The 15,555-nt window shown below is 39.2% G+C and overlaps 1 pseudogene; it reads right to left on the bottom strand.

Annotated features, from left to right (window-relative positions):
* Positions 1 to 14,365, bottom strand: part of LOC138442972 (small ribosomal subunit protein eS6-like) — a 99,611-nt pseudogene extending 85,246 nt beyond the window's left edge.
* Positions 14,366 to 15,555: the final 1,190 nt, after the last annotated feature.

The raw sequence follows: 15,555 nt of genomic DNA, 5'->3' as shown, positions 1-15,555 counted from the left end.
CAGAAAAGAACTTCCCCAAGGAAGGAAAGTAGTGAAGCAAGTAAAGTATTTATTAAGAGAGGGAAAAAAGCACAGTATGTGTGGACAGACCATGAGTTAGAGAGAGTCACTGAGTTGCATCCTTGTGGCAGTATGAATGACTTTTATGGGGTATTTTGTCCATGTTTCCTTTGGCCAATCATTTTGATTTGCTGGGTTCACAGGTCCTTTTGGTATATTGTAGGTGTGCACATGCATCTCTTAGCCAAGATGGATTTTACCAAAAAGGCATCTGGATATAGCATCCCTTATCATTGCTCCCTGTTGGCCTGCAAGGAACCTTTTCTGTGCATGTGTGGTCTCAGAGGTTTCTTGATTTCAGAACAAAAAATACGTGGTCTGGGCAGGGCCCAGCCTCCTCATCTTAATTGTTCTGCTATTTTTGTCTTGGAGTTTTTGTCCATAGGAAATAAATCTCCAATCAATTTACCCTGGGAGGGTCCATCTGCCTCCTGCCTCAGAAGGACTTCAGTTATTAGATTACAGAAGAGTGCTACTAGAAGTGATGAAAGAGGATATTAAACTATAAAGTTTGCTAAGACATGAGACTTATCTAAAAAGGGTCTACTTGCTGAGGAAAGAGGCCACTGCGTCTTCTCTCAGTCAAAACTCTCCACAGTTTCTTATAGAAACACTTTTCTATATCTAAACTGTCCTAACTTGTTTCTCTTTTCCATTAACATTGACATGATAATAGGTAATATTGGCAGGTTCTATATAATGATTAACACTAATATACAATTGCACTCATCTCAAACGCTACTAAAGTAATGCTCAAAATTCTCCAAGCCAGGCTTCAGCAATATGTGAACTATGAACCTCCAGATGTTCAAGCTGGTTTTAGAAAAGGCAGAGGAACCAGAGATCAAATTGCCAACATCTACTGGATCATCGAAAAAGCAAGAGAGTTCCAGAAAAACATCTATTTCTGCTTTATTGACTATGCCAAAGCCTTTGACATGTGGATCACAATAAATTGTGGAAAATGCTGAAAGAGATGGGAATACCAGACCACCTGATCTGCCTCTTGAGAAACCTGTATGCAGGTCAGCAAGCAACAGCTAGAACTGGATATAAAACAACAGACTGGTTCCAAATAGGAAAAGGAGTACATCAAGGGTATATATTGTCACCCTGCTTATTTAACTTCTATGCAGAGTACATAATGAGAAACGCTGGGCTGGAAGAAGCACAAGCTGGAATCAAGATTGCCGGGAGAAACATCAATAACCTCAGATATACAGAGGACACCACCCTTATAGCAGAAAGTGAAGAGGAACTAAAGGCCTCTTGATGAAAGTGAAAGGGGAGACTGAAAAAGTTGGCTTAAAACGCAACATTCAGAAAACTCAGATCATGGCATCCAGTCCCATCACTTCATGGCAAATAGATGGGGTGACAGTGGAAACAGTGGTTGAGTTTATTTTTCTGGGCTCCAGAATCACTGCAAACGGTGATTGCAGCCATGAAATTAAAAGACACTTACTCCTTGAAAAGAAAGTTATGATCAACCTAGACAGCATATTAAAAAGTAGAGACATTACTTTGTCAACAAAGGTCCATCTAGTCAAGGCTATGGTTTTTCCAGTAGTCATGTATGGATGTGAGATTTGAACTATAAAGAAAAATGAGCACTGAAGAATTGATGCTTTTGAAGTGTGGTGTTGGAGAAGGCTCTTGAGAGTCCCTTGGACTGCAAGGAGATCCAAGGAGTCCATCCTAAAAGAGATCATTCCTGGGTGTTCACTGGAGGGACTGATGTTCATGCTGAAACTCCAATACTTTGGCCACCTGATACGAAGAGCTGACCCATTTGCAAAGACCCTGATGCTGGGAAAGATTGAAGACAGGAGAAGGGGATGACAGAGGATGAGATGGCTGGATGGCATCACCGACTTGATGGACATGGGTTTGGGTGGACTCCAGGAGTTGGTGATGGACAGGGAGGCCTGGCGTGCTGCTGGTTGCAAAGGGTCAGACACGACTGAGCGACTGAACTGAACTGAACTGAACTGAAAAGTTAAGAAAAGAGAACGAATGCCATTCTCTAAGGAATATTAATGGTAGGTTATTGAAAACCATGTATAATTCACTTATGCACATATGCAAATAAATTCACTGCAATAAGTATTCACATTTAGAGAAAAAGTGCATACTTGGTTCATGCAATTGGAAAAGGTAAGAAATCTATGGAATAGTAATGACATCTACCTTGTCACTTCAGGAATGAAATGAGCATGCTCAATTGCCCCTTATAGGAGCCCTGAAATAACCCAAGGGTGTCGAACACAAGACTTTGATTAAAAGTTTTATGTAAAAGAGCTGACTTTGATTAAAATTTTATGCAGTATAATTGTTCTAGTCACTTAAAGTCTTAAAGACAAAGAGTAATTCTTATTTGGACTAGATCAGAAAGTGATTTCTCTAAGACTGATTTCACACACGAAAATGTCTAAAGCAAAAGTTTTCTCTAACCCGCAAATACTGGAGTACAGACATTATATGTAATATAGGTACTAAAGAGGAGATCAAGGACCATTAGCTGTTTCAGTTTGCTTTTGCCATTTCCCCAATGAACTTCCATAAGGATAACTTTATATTTCTGGATGAAACTAGCAATTAAATGCAGAGACTTGGGATATTGTTTCATTTTGCCCTTTCATAAATATTCTTTTGTTTAACTTTGGTCAAACAAAATCTCAGCTTGACTGGTTTCCTAATGTTAAATCTTCCAAAAAAAAAAAAAAAAGGTAGCAGAATTCCTATATGCTTTTATTCTTTTAAAGAAATGTTCTGATCACATCACAGTCTTTGATACTTTTCAGTTATTCTATGGTATTGCTTTAGTTGTATAAGGATTTAGAGAAAAGAGGAAATTGTACTTGCTTTATTTGGAGGAATATGGAACTTTGTACAGTTTGCTATGACATCATGCTCATTCACATTTTTGAATTTTTGAAGAATTATCCACATTATCCTTGCAGATCCCACTCCTTTGCTTAGAAGTACTCTGCCTTGCTCACCAGAGGGTTTAGAGTTTTCTGAGACTTATTCACACATTGGTATCTTTTACTACATCTGCCTTGGTATTACAATTTTCAGTACTGCGACTTGGTTGGCAGTAAAAATAGACAGTGACTTGTAATGTCAAGTGTGTTGTAGGACATGGCAAAAATTGGATGATTTATACCAATATTACAGTCTCTCAAGGAAAAAGCTACCCAGCTCTTAAATAACCCAGGAATTATTCCTTGGTAATAAAAGTTTTTCTCTTAAATTTAGCAAAGCTAAATTAAATTCATGAAAATAGGAAATCCCAAATTTTCAAAAGAACATTTCACATGGTCCAAGTTTCCAACTTGTAGGAAAATATCACAAACCACTGGGAAAGAAATCAATTCTTCAAGAAAAAAGGTGAAAATTTACTATGAAGGAGAATGAATCTTTGTCTAATATCAGACTAATATGAAATACAGCATGTTAGTATTTAATATGATGCTTAAAATCTAAAAGAAAAATAAGTACAAATATGAGTTTTGTTCAGGTTTAAGGTTTATCACGAGTATCAGAAATTTACTTTTATTTGATTGTTTATTTTTTACAGTTGTTTCAGAAGACTTAGTGGTAAAGAATGTGCCTGCAATGCAGAAGTCATGGGTTGATCCCTGGGTGGGGAATATCCCCTGGAGGAGAGCATGCAACCCACTCCAGTATTCTTGCCTGGAGAATCCTGATCTCCATGGACAGAGGAGCCTGGCGGGCTATAGTCCATAGGTTCACAGAGAGTCAGACACACTGAAGCAACTGAGCATGCACATGCATATATACATGTATCTATGTATATAATTTATCCTGACAGTTCTGTTTTGGTTTTAACTAGGAGATACAATCAAATAACTGAGGCAGCTGTGAAAACAAACAGGGAACTACCCTCTCATTGTGCAGTACAGATAGAACTAGGAGATGAGATCAGGCTGTATGATTCTGTGGGAGGTAATATACTTTCACAAAGAAATTATGGAGCTGATGAATCCTATCTCTAAAACACTACTTCCCCCTTTCCTCTTACAGTTACATAAACCATAAAACAATGACAAGCTAAGTGTTCAGAGTTATTTCATTTTGATAGGGTATCTTGAAGAGCCAAACCCTTACATGGATCCAGAGTTGAAATTTGTTGGTCAGTATCACAGTTAAGATATTACTGGCCAGGTACACCTGTCCATGTCCCTATTAAGAGGTTACCAAACACTGTTCTTTCCACTTGCTTGAAGCCTGATGCTGTGGCTTGCCTTCGGTACTTTCTCCAGAAAGGAATAGAGAGCTTGACATTGCTGAAGCATTAGAATAGAGCAGTGACAATGGTTAAGATTCCTGTTGTGTACTTTAATGATTCTTAGCGCTGGAAACGGGCAGAGAAAAAGAATCTCTCTATAGTACAGTTATCCACTAGGGGGAATTATTCCCTTTAGAAAATATAACCCCATTGATTGATATAAATCTATATATATACAGTTATTTGCTGAGCATTTCCTGTGTTCCCAGCACGGTACCAATCATGGTAAGAAGAGAAATATAGGACACTGCTCAATTATCTAGAGCAAAAAAATACATTTTTTGAAAAATTGCATTTCTGTTGCAAACTTACACTTTTCTAAAATTCAATAAAATAAATTACTAGGAAGATGAAATTAAAACCAATACAAGCCAAGTTGTTATTATATTCAAGAGAAAAATTACGTTTAACAAATACAATCAAAACACATTACAAGGGAAAAAAAATGTACATTGTTCGTTGAAAGTTGCATCACTGTGATTCAGACGGAAAATCACTGTTACATTTGAACCTGTAGTGTCATAACAGAAATGAAAAGTTATGAGTAAAATAGAAATTCTCTGTATTGAGTACCTATTTCACCCCTTGAAGAAATATCCTACACATCAAAATATAACATTTTTAAAGTAACAATAAATTTGTTCCTTGCTTATTAATTTATTGAATATAGGTTCTCTCAAAAACAACTCTTATTTATAGAGAATGACATATGTAAACTATTTCAGTTTTTTAATCAATTCATTGTAAATAAAATTACCTGATAGTCCAGTTGTTAGGACTCTGCCCTTCCATAGCTGGGGACTCAGGTTCTATTCCTGGTCAGGGAAATCCCACAAGCCACACAGGGCAGCAAAAATTAATAAATAAATAAATAAGTAAATAAAAGAACTGTGGAGAAATCAGATTCACTACAATATGTTGATAGCTGTGAAAGTGGTTTTAAAGTAATTTCAGCAAGCTCAAGGTATTCATTTTTAACTTTTATCCAGGATGCTATATTTTCAAAACTCATCCTAAATGCTTCATCAGCAGCTAGTGCCAACATTTTATCCTGCAAGTTATTGCCAAACTTAATTTAACTTATGATAAAACAGAGTTTAGATTCCATTAATATATGATAAGTGAATATTCTTTTGATGGAAAATTAATTTATATCATTTTATCAAATTCGTGAGGTCCTTATTGATAACTTTCCACAGATAAAATTTATCAAGATCATTACCTGCTTGCTTAATAATTGCTATTAAATGCTGGACCACATAATAACACTTTTTTCTCAAAAGATTCTCACCTTTGATTTTTACCTATAAGACTTATCTGCCATGAAAAACATATTGCATTTTTCCATTGCATGAATGTATTAAGATCACTAAAAGCTCCAGAGTCCAAACAAGTAACATGTCTTGAGGCTCAATTTATGATTTGAATATATTGACATTAAATTTTTTTTTCCATACCGTATACTGTTTCTTTCTGTCCTCCAAATATTTTCTACAGAGCTTTTCTCCTTGATGGCTATTGTACTTAAAAAAATGCAACAATACTTTGTGATCAGTTTTCATGTTATTTCCTAATAAAGAAAATAATCTGAAATTTGAAATTTCAGTTTCTACTGTCATAATTTTTTACTACATCCTAAACACATTACTTGGGCTTCCCAGGTGGCACTAGTGGTAAAGAACCCACCTGCCAATGCAGGAGAGTAAGAAATGTGGGTTCGAGCCCTGGGTTGGGAGGATCCACTGGAGGAGCGCAGGGCAACCCACTCTAGTATTCTTGCCTGGAGAATTCCATGGACAGAGGAGCTTCAAGGGCTACAGTCTGTGAGGTCTCAAAGAGTCAGACATGACTGAAGTGGTTTAGCATGCACGTATGCAAACACATTATTTAGTGGAGCTAACATTTTTCTTTTATAATATCAAAGCATTCCAATGAAGTAAGGAGTTGTGGGGATTAATACTCTAGAACCAGAAAAACTGGCTAATTACTCCAGAATGCTTCCTTATCTTTGGAACTATAGCAAGAGCATATTCCTACACAAGATTTGAACTCCAAACTGTTTTTATGCACTTCATGTATAGTTGTGTTTTTTTAACAATGAAGCTAAAAAGTGTTCAGGCAAATTGCACTTATACTGAAAAGACTGCCATGCTAAGAATATCTCTAGATTTTAAAAACTGCATTAAAAAGTATTTTACTAGCTTTACTTATCCTCTGAGTTAGTATCCCATGTCATTAGTTTGTTTTTTAAGGAGAACGAAATGGCAACCCACTCCAGTACTCTTGCCTGGAAAAATCCCATGGACGGGGGAGTCTGGTAGGCTGCAGTCCATGGGGTCGCGAAGAGTCGGACACGACTGAGCGACTTCACTTTGACTTTTCACTTTCCTGCATTGGAGAAGGAAATGGCAACCCACTCCAGTGTGCTTGCCTGGAGAATCCCAAGGACAGGGGAGCCTGGTGGGCTGCTGTCTATGGGGTCGCACAGAGTCGGACATGACTGAAGCTACTTAGCAGCAGCAGTTTGTTTCTTAAGTTGATGTATAGTGTCACTGAAAATTTGTACTTGAACTATCTTCTTTGCTGAAGTTCCACCCACTGTTTTTCATGCTAATGCCTGAGGAGTGGTCTTGCATTAAAAATTCAGCAGTTAAGTATACATATGCTCTTAGTGTTAGCAACTCACAGAGCTACTTATAATAAATCCACCACATACTAATGGTTACATATAATATATTAAACATTTTTTCCATCACCTTTTAAACTCATTACTATTTCTTTTTTTATAGAGCACTTTTGGTTTTTAATTTTTCATTATGTTTTGAATTTAAAAGCTATTTAAGTCTCATTGTTTCCCTTGCCCCATTAGCCAGCACATTAGGTAGAACATTTTAATGTTGGAACTTCATCATCTATTATGGATGCTAAACAGGCTTTATAATACAGTATATAGTATACTATGTAGTATAATATAATAGTATATATAGTATAATATAAACATTTTTGATCTTCATTCATTCACAACCATAATTTAGTTTATGACTGTTGCTGTATTTTGAAAAGGTGTATCTTGACAAAAATGTCTGATGTCCTGCATCACCATAATTAAATTAGAATTTAAAATAACAAAAATTTCTTCCCTAATTTAGCTAAGAATATTAAACTGAAATATGAAACCAGGTTTGATTAAAAATTAAACCAATTCTAAAAATGTCAAAAATATAAGTATACATTGAGATGTTCTCATATATTTCTATAAATTTGGTCAGACTCAGTAGTTACAGACTGTAACGTGGTTTGGGTGAGTGTGTGACCAGCCTGCACGCCCTGCTTTATGCTACCCACAGAGCCAGTTTGGAAGTATGAAAACTGCAAAAAGACGAATGCACTGATCATGTGCTTGAATGTCACGGCCATGCCAAATTACTGTAGAAATGTCTGAATCCTTTTTGGTTCCTCAACTCACACTATCACAGCCTATAAGAAACAGCTCAGGTATCAGCCCAGGAACATGGGCCACATTTTGAATGTCACTTAGTTATGGTCCCTGAAAGGTAAACCAAATCTTGAACCACCCCGTGAGTGTGGATCATGTTTGTGTATCAGAGATATGAGCAATAATATGAGGAAGAGCACCTGTAGAAGGTGGAGAAACTTGAGATACACATAAAGGGATTTCATCTTGTACCACAGGTACCTGGAAGCCAGATTCTTAAGTAGGAATAATACGATGCTTGTCATGTGTTAGCAACCTGTGCTCTGGCAGGATGTTAGAACTTCCTGAGCATCTTGTGCCAACTAAATATTTTACAGATAAGAAAACCGTTTTGCAAATAATTTACCAACAGAACTATGGCTAAGCAGTTCCAAACAGAGCATATTACATTTATAAGGAAGGTTTTGAAAGAAATGTAAATATAGTGCACACAGGAAAGAGTTTCTACACCTCATCACATTTCAAGTTAGGTGACATTGGAATGCCAAGAACAGTTAAACTTACAAGGACACTGTAAAAGACCTTAACTCAACCCTCCCTGAGAAAAATTCTCTGATATTTAATTGTCTTTACAGAATTACTCTTCATTCAATGACTTGGGCAGTTTTCAGGTCAGTCCATTCCCAACAGCTATGTGACATGAATTAACCATGACCACCCAAGTGTGAAGAAATTAAGCAACTGCAGAAGACATTAGGAAACCAAAAAAATTCAGACTACAAGTGGCAAAGTAAAGTTGAAAACGGCCCACTTTTATTCTTTTTAGGTGACATTTCACTAATGTATATAAACTTGAAAATGGCAGAACAGACTCATTACCTTACAAATTTGTGAGTGCTTATTATGTTAGAAATAGTTTGAGTTAATCTGAAACTGCTAAATCTTCCGCAAGTATACTAGATATTGTAAGTTGCCTATTAAGCAACAATTTCTTGTGTTTTCATTTGCTATCTATTGCTTTACCATTTAAATAAGCTCACTGGGAAAACTCAGAGGCAGGAGGGAATAAGAACTTTTCATGTGGCCCAGTGATAAAAAGTCTGTCTGCCAATGCAAGAGACAGAGGAGATGTGGGTTCAATCCGTGGGTCGGGAAGATACTCTGGAGTAGGAAATGGCAACTCACTCCAGTATTCTTGCCTGGAGAATTCCATGGGCAGAGGAGGCTGGAGGGTTACATGAATTCCAAAGAGTGCACACACTTGGAGACTGAGCACTCACACATGCAGGAAGGAATAATGGGCCACGATTTAGAGAGAGAGAAAATGGGATACAATTTGACCTACCATCTTTAGTCATCCCACAGTTATCTCCTATTCCATTCAGTTCAGTCACTCAGTTGTGTCCGACTCTTTGTGACCCCATGAATCACAGCACGCCAGGCCTCCCTGTCCGTCACCAACTCCCGGAGTTCACTCAGACTCATGTGCATCGAGTCGGTGATGCCATCCAGCCATCTCATCCTCGGTCGCCCCCTTCGCCTCCTGCCCCCAATCCCTCCCAGCATCAGAATCTTTTCCAATGAGTCAACTCTTCATATGAGGTGGCCAAAGTATTGGAATTTCAGCTTTAGCATCAGTCCTTCCAATGAACACCCAGGACTGATCTCCTTTAGAATGGACTGGTTGGATTTCCTTGCAGGCCAAGGGACTCTCAAGAGTCTTCTCCAACACCACAGTCCAAAAGCATCAATTCTTTGGCGCTCAGCCTTCTTCACAGTCCAACTCTCACATCCATACATGACCACTGGAAAAACCATAGCTTTGACTAGACGGACCTTTGTTGACAAAGTGATGTCTCTGCTTTTGAATATGCTATCTAGGCTGGTCATAACTTTTCTTCCAAGGAGTAAGTGTCTTTTAATTTCATGGCTGTAGTCACCTTCTGCAGTGATTTTGGAGCCCCAAAACTAAAGTCTGACACTGTTTCCACTGTTTCCCCATCTATTTCCCATGAAGTGATAAGACCACATGCCATGATCTTCATTTTCTGAATGTTGAGCTTTAAGCCAACTTTTTCACTCCCTTCTTTCACTTTCATCAAGAGGCGTTTTAGTTCCTCTACAGGTTCTGCCATAAGCGTGGTGTCGTCTGCATATCTGAGGTTATTGATAATTCTCCTGGCAATCTTGATTCCAGCTTGTGCTTCTTCCAGCCCAGCGTTTCTCATGATGTACTCTGCATAGAAGTTAAATAAGCAGGGTGACAATATACAGCCTTGATGTATTCCTGTTCCTATTTGGAACCAATCTCTTGTTCTATTTCCAGTCTAACTGTTGCTTCCTGACCTGCATATAGGTTTCTCAAGAGGCAAGTAAAGTGGTCTGGTATTCCCATCTCTTTCAGAATTTTCCACTGTTGATTGTGATCCACACAGTCAAAGGCTTTGGCGTAGTCAATAAAGCAGAAATAGATGTTTTTCTGGAACTCTCTTGCTTTTTCCATGATCCAGCAGATGTTGGCAATTTGATCTCTGGTTCCTTTGCCTTTTCTGAAACCAGCTTGAACATCTGGAAGTTCACAGTTCATGTACTGCTGAAGCCTGGCTTGGAGAATTTTGAGCATTACCTTACTAGCATGTGAGATGAGTGCATTTATGTGGTAGTTTGAGGGTTCTTTGGCATTGCCTTTCTTTGGGATTGGAATGAAAACTGACCTTTTCCAGTCCTGTGGCCACTGCCGAGTTTTCCAAATTGCTGGCATATTGAGTGCAGCACTTTCACAGCATCATCTTTCAGGATTTGAAATAGCTCAACTGGAATGCCATCACCTCCACTAGCTTTGTTCGTAGTGATGATTTCTAAGGCCCACTTGACTTCACATTCCAGGATGTCTGGCTCTAGATGAGTGATCACACCATCGTGATTATCTGGGTTGTGAAGCTCTTTTTTGTACAGTTCTCCTGTGTATTCTTGCCACCTCTTTTTAATATCTTCTGCTTCTGTTAGGTCCATACCATTTCTGTCCTTTATCGAGCCCATCTTTGCATGAAACGTTCCCTTGGTATCTCTGATTTTCTTGAAGAGATCTCTAGTCTTTCCCATTCTGTTGTTTCCCTCTATTTCTTTGCATTGGTCACTAAGGAAGGCTTTCTTATCTCTCCTTGCTGTTCTTTGGAACTCTGCATTCAGATGCTTGTATCTGAATAAGCAGACATTCTCCTTTGCTTTTCACTTCTCTTCTTTTCACAGCTATTTGTAAGGCCTCCTCAGACAGCCATTTTGCTTTTTTGCATTTCTTTTCTACGGGGATGGTCTTGATTCCTGTCTCCTGTACAATGTCATGAACCTCTGTCCATAATTCATCAGGCACTCTATCAGATCTAGTCCCTTACATCTATTTCTCATTTCCACTGTACAATCATAAGGGATTTGATTTAAGTCATACCTGAATGGTCCAGTGGTTTTCCCCATTTTCTTCAATTTAAATCTGAGTTTGGCATAATAAGTTTATGATCTGAGCCACAGTCAGCTCCCGGTCTTATTTGTGCTGACTGTATAGAGCTTCTCCATCTTTGGCTGCACAGAATATAATCAATCTGATTTCGGTGTTGACCATCTGGTGATGTCCATGTGTAGAGTCTTGTGTTGTTGGAAGAGAGTGTTTGCTATGACCAGGCAATCTCTTGGCAAAACTCTATTAGCCTTTGCCCTGCTTCTTTCCATACTCCAAGGCCAAATTTGCCTGTTACTCCAGGTGTTTCTTGACTTCTTACTTTTGCACTCCAGTCCCCTATAATGGAAAGGACATCTTTTTTGGGTGTTAGTTATAAAAGGTCTTGCAGGTCTTCGTAAAACTGTTCAACTTTAACTTATTCAGCGTTACTCATTAGGGCTAGGCTTGGATTACTGTGATATTGAATGGTTTGCCTTGGAAACAAACAGAGATCATTCTGTCATTTTTGAGATTGCATCCAAATACTGCATTTCGGACTCTTTTGTTGACCATGATGGCTACTCCATTTCTTAAGGGATTCCTGCCCACTGTAGTAGATATAATGGTCATCTGAGTTAAATTCACCCATTTCAGTCCATTTTAGTTCGCTGATTCCTAGAATGTTGACGTTCACTCTTGCCATCTCCTGTTTGACCACTTCCAATTTGCCTTGATTCATGGACCTGACATTCCAGGTTCCTTTGCAATATTGCTCTTTACAGACATCAGACCTTGCTCCTATCACCACTCTCATTCACTACAGGGTATTGTTTTTGCTTTGGCTCCATCCCTTTATTCTTTCTGGAGTTATTTCTCCACTGATCTCCAGTAGCATATTGGGCACCTACCAATCTGGGGAGTTCCTCTTTCAGTATCCTATCATTTTGCATTTTCATAGTGTTCATGGGGTTCTCACGGCAAGAATACTGAAGTGGTTTGCCATTCCCTTCTCCAGTGGACCACAGTCTGTCAGACCTCTCCACCATGACCCACCTGTCTTGGGTGGCCCCACATGGCATGGCTTAGTTTCATTGAGTTAGACAAGGCTGTGGTCTGTGTGATCAGATTGGCTAGTTTTCTGTGATTATGGCTTCAGTGTGTCTGCCCTCTGATGCCCTGTCACAACACCCACCGTGTTACTTGGGTTTCTCTTACCTTGGTCATGGGGTATCTCTTCACGGCTGTTCCAGCAAAGCGCAGCCGCTGCCTCTTACCTTGGACAAGGGGTATCTCCTCATGGCCGCCCCTGCTGACCTTGAGTATCTCCTCTCGGCCCTCCTGCGCCCACACTGCCAATATCAAACTCACACAAAAAATACATTCTTTGAGAGAATGAATGGAAAAACTTATTTAATGGCAGAAGTAAACTCAGAAGAATGAGGACTGCTAGAGAATAACTGATTGTACATAGTTATTTTTCTTTGTAGGGTCACTTGTGGAAACAGTGGTCAGGAAAAAAAAAGACTAGAATTCTTATATATGCAGAATACAAAATGAGAAATGCTGGGCTGGATGAAACACAAGCTTGAATAAAGATTTCTGGGAGAAATATCAATAAGCTCAGACATGCAGATGACACACCCTTATGGCAGAAAGCAAAGAGGAACTAAAGAGCTTCTTGATGAAGGTAAAAAAGGAGAGTGAATAAGTTGGCTTAAAACTCAACTTTCAAAAAACTAATATCATGGCATCCAGTCCCACCACTTCATGGCAAATTGTGTGTGCTGTATTAGTTAGTCAGGTCTGACTCTTGTGACCCCATGGACTGTAGCCCACCAGGTTCATCTGTCCATGGAATTCTCCAGGCCAGAATACTGGAGTGGGTTACCATTTCCTTCTCCATCATGGCAAATAGATGGGGGAAATAATGGAAACAGTGACAGACTCTATTTTCTTGGGCTTCAAAATCGCTGCAGATGGTAACTGTAGCCATGAAATTAAAAGACAACATTGCTCCTTGGAAGAAAAGTTATGACAAATCTAGACAGCATATTAAAAAGTAGAGACATTACTTTTTGACAGAGGTCTGTATAGTCAAAGCTATGACTTTTCCAGTAGTCACGTATGGATGTGAGCGTTGGACCATGACTAAGGATGAGCACTGAAGAATTGATGATTTTGGACCATGAAGAAGGCTGAGCGCCAAAGAATTGATGCTTTTGAACTGTGGTGATGGAGAAGACTCTTGACTCTTGACCGTTGGACTGCAAAGATATCAAACCAGTCAATCCTAAAGGAAATTAGTCCTGAATATTTATTGGAAAGACTCATGCTGAAGCTGAAGCTGCAAAACTTTGGCCACTTTATACAAAGAGCTGACTCATTAGAAAAGACCCTGATGCAGCCTCCATCTCTTAGCAATCTGTTCCTGCCATTTTTTCTTTGGCCTCCTTCATTCTCTTGGTCAAAAGTTTAGCATATTCTGCAGCCTCTTCTTGATTTTTCTTAGTACGCTGTTTCTTCAGAGCAATACGCCGGCATTTGTGTTGCAGAACTCGTGGAGGCACGAGACGCTGCATCTTGGGTGACCCCATGAACCACAGCATTTAGTCCTAGGTTTCTTACCCTCTTTGTTTAGGGGCTTTCACACAACATACTGGCGGACATCATCTTCTTTAGAGAGATTGAAAAGTTTGTGGATTCTGCTAGCTCTTTTGGACCCAGGTGATGAGGCACTGTAGTATCAGTATCAGTGAGTCCAGGAATATCTTTCTCCCCTTTTTTCACGATGACCAAATTGAGAACACTCAGATTGGCATCCACAATGCAACCCCATACAGATTTGCGCTTTCTCCAGTCCTCCTTGGTCTGTAACAGGAATGCCCCTTACTCAGTAGCAGGCAAACCCAGCCATGGGTCAAGACACCCTGCTTCATGGGGAAACCCTGCTTAGCGTCCCGCCACTGACTCGGACCACATAACCCTGCTATTCTTCACCCAGAGCGTCAGCAGCAACTTCTGTGGCCATACGCTTCTTGTAGAAGGTATGAAATTTTTGTTCATCATCCACTTCAATGAGCTTCTGGCAGCCAGTGGCTGGGAAAGAGATGTTCAGCTTCATTCTGAAGCAGCCGACAGCCTCCGAGGTGCCATGAAAAACAGCAGGAAATATACTTTAAGTGAGAACTGAATGATGAAGGGACAGACAAATGAAGAGCAGACTAATTCCCTTCCTGTTAGATAGGGACCATAAATTCAAAGCTCCAATAGAGGAAAGAACTGGAATCTAATTTGTCAAATTTGTCATTGAATCCCCAGTACCTGGGAAATACTGAACACACATTAACTATTCATTCATTCATGATTGTTAACAAGTTTTTTTGCAGTTTAAAAGAAAAAATTTTTTTAAGGATACAATTTTTTTTTTTTAACATTTGGAAAGTTTGAACAAGAGAGAGCTTAAATGAATAGGGCTATGTACACATTTGAAGAAGTTGAAAGTCATAGAAGAACCATATGCTTGTTTGGGTTTTGTCATAGCTTTTATTCCATAATGTACTGTTTATTAATTCAATGTACCAATGTGTTCTCAAACTTACAAGCAGTTTTATTTTATTGATTTCCATTCAGTTCAGTTCAGTCACTCAGTTGTCTCTGACTCTTTGTGACCCCATGAACCACAGCAGGCCAGGCCTCTCTGTCCATCACCAACTCCCAGAGTCCACCCAAACCCATGTCCATTGTGTCGGTGATGCCATTCAACCATCTCATCCTCTGTCGTCCCCTTCTTCTCCTGCTCACAATCTTTCCCAGCATCAGGGTCTTTTCCAGTAAGTCAGCTCTCTGCATCAGATGGCCAAAGTATTGGAGTTTCAGCTTCAACATCAGTCCCTCCAAGGAACACCCAAGACTGTTCCCCTTTAGGATGGACTGATTGGATCTCCTTGCAGTTCAAGGGACTCTCAAGAGTCTTCTCCAACACCACAGTTCAACAGCATCAATTCTTCTGCACTCAGCTTTCTTTGTAGTCCAACTCTCACGTCTATACATGGCCACTGGAAAAACCATAGCCTGGACTAGATGGACCTTTGTTGGCAAAGTAATGTCTCTACTCTTTAATATGCTGTCTAGGTTGGTCATAACTTTTCTTCCAAGGGGTAAACGTCTTTTAATTTCATGGCTGCAATTATCATCTGCAGTGATTTTGGAGGCCAGAAAAATCTTAGTTTTCTGAATGTTGAGCTTTAAGCCAACTTTTTCACTCTCTTTCACTTTCATCAAGAGGTTCTTTAGTTCTCTTTCACTTTCTGC

Source organism: Ovis canadensis, chromosome 6 (genome assembly GCF_042477335.2).
Source record: "Ovis canadensis isolate MfBH-ARS-UI-01 breed Bighorn chromosome 6, ARS-UI_OviCan_v2, whole genome shotgun sequence".
Taxonomy (NCBI): Eukaryota; Metazoa; Chordata; class Mammalia; order Artiodactyla; family Bovidae; genus Ovis; species Ovis canadensis.
This window is presented reverse-complemented; position numbering and strand designations above follow the sequence as displayed.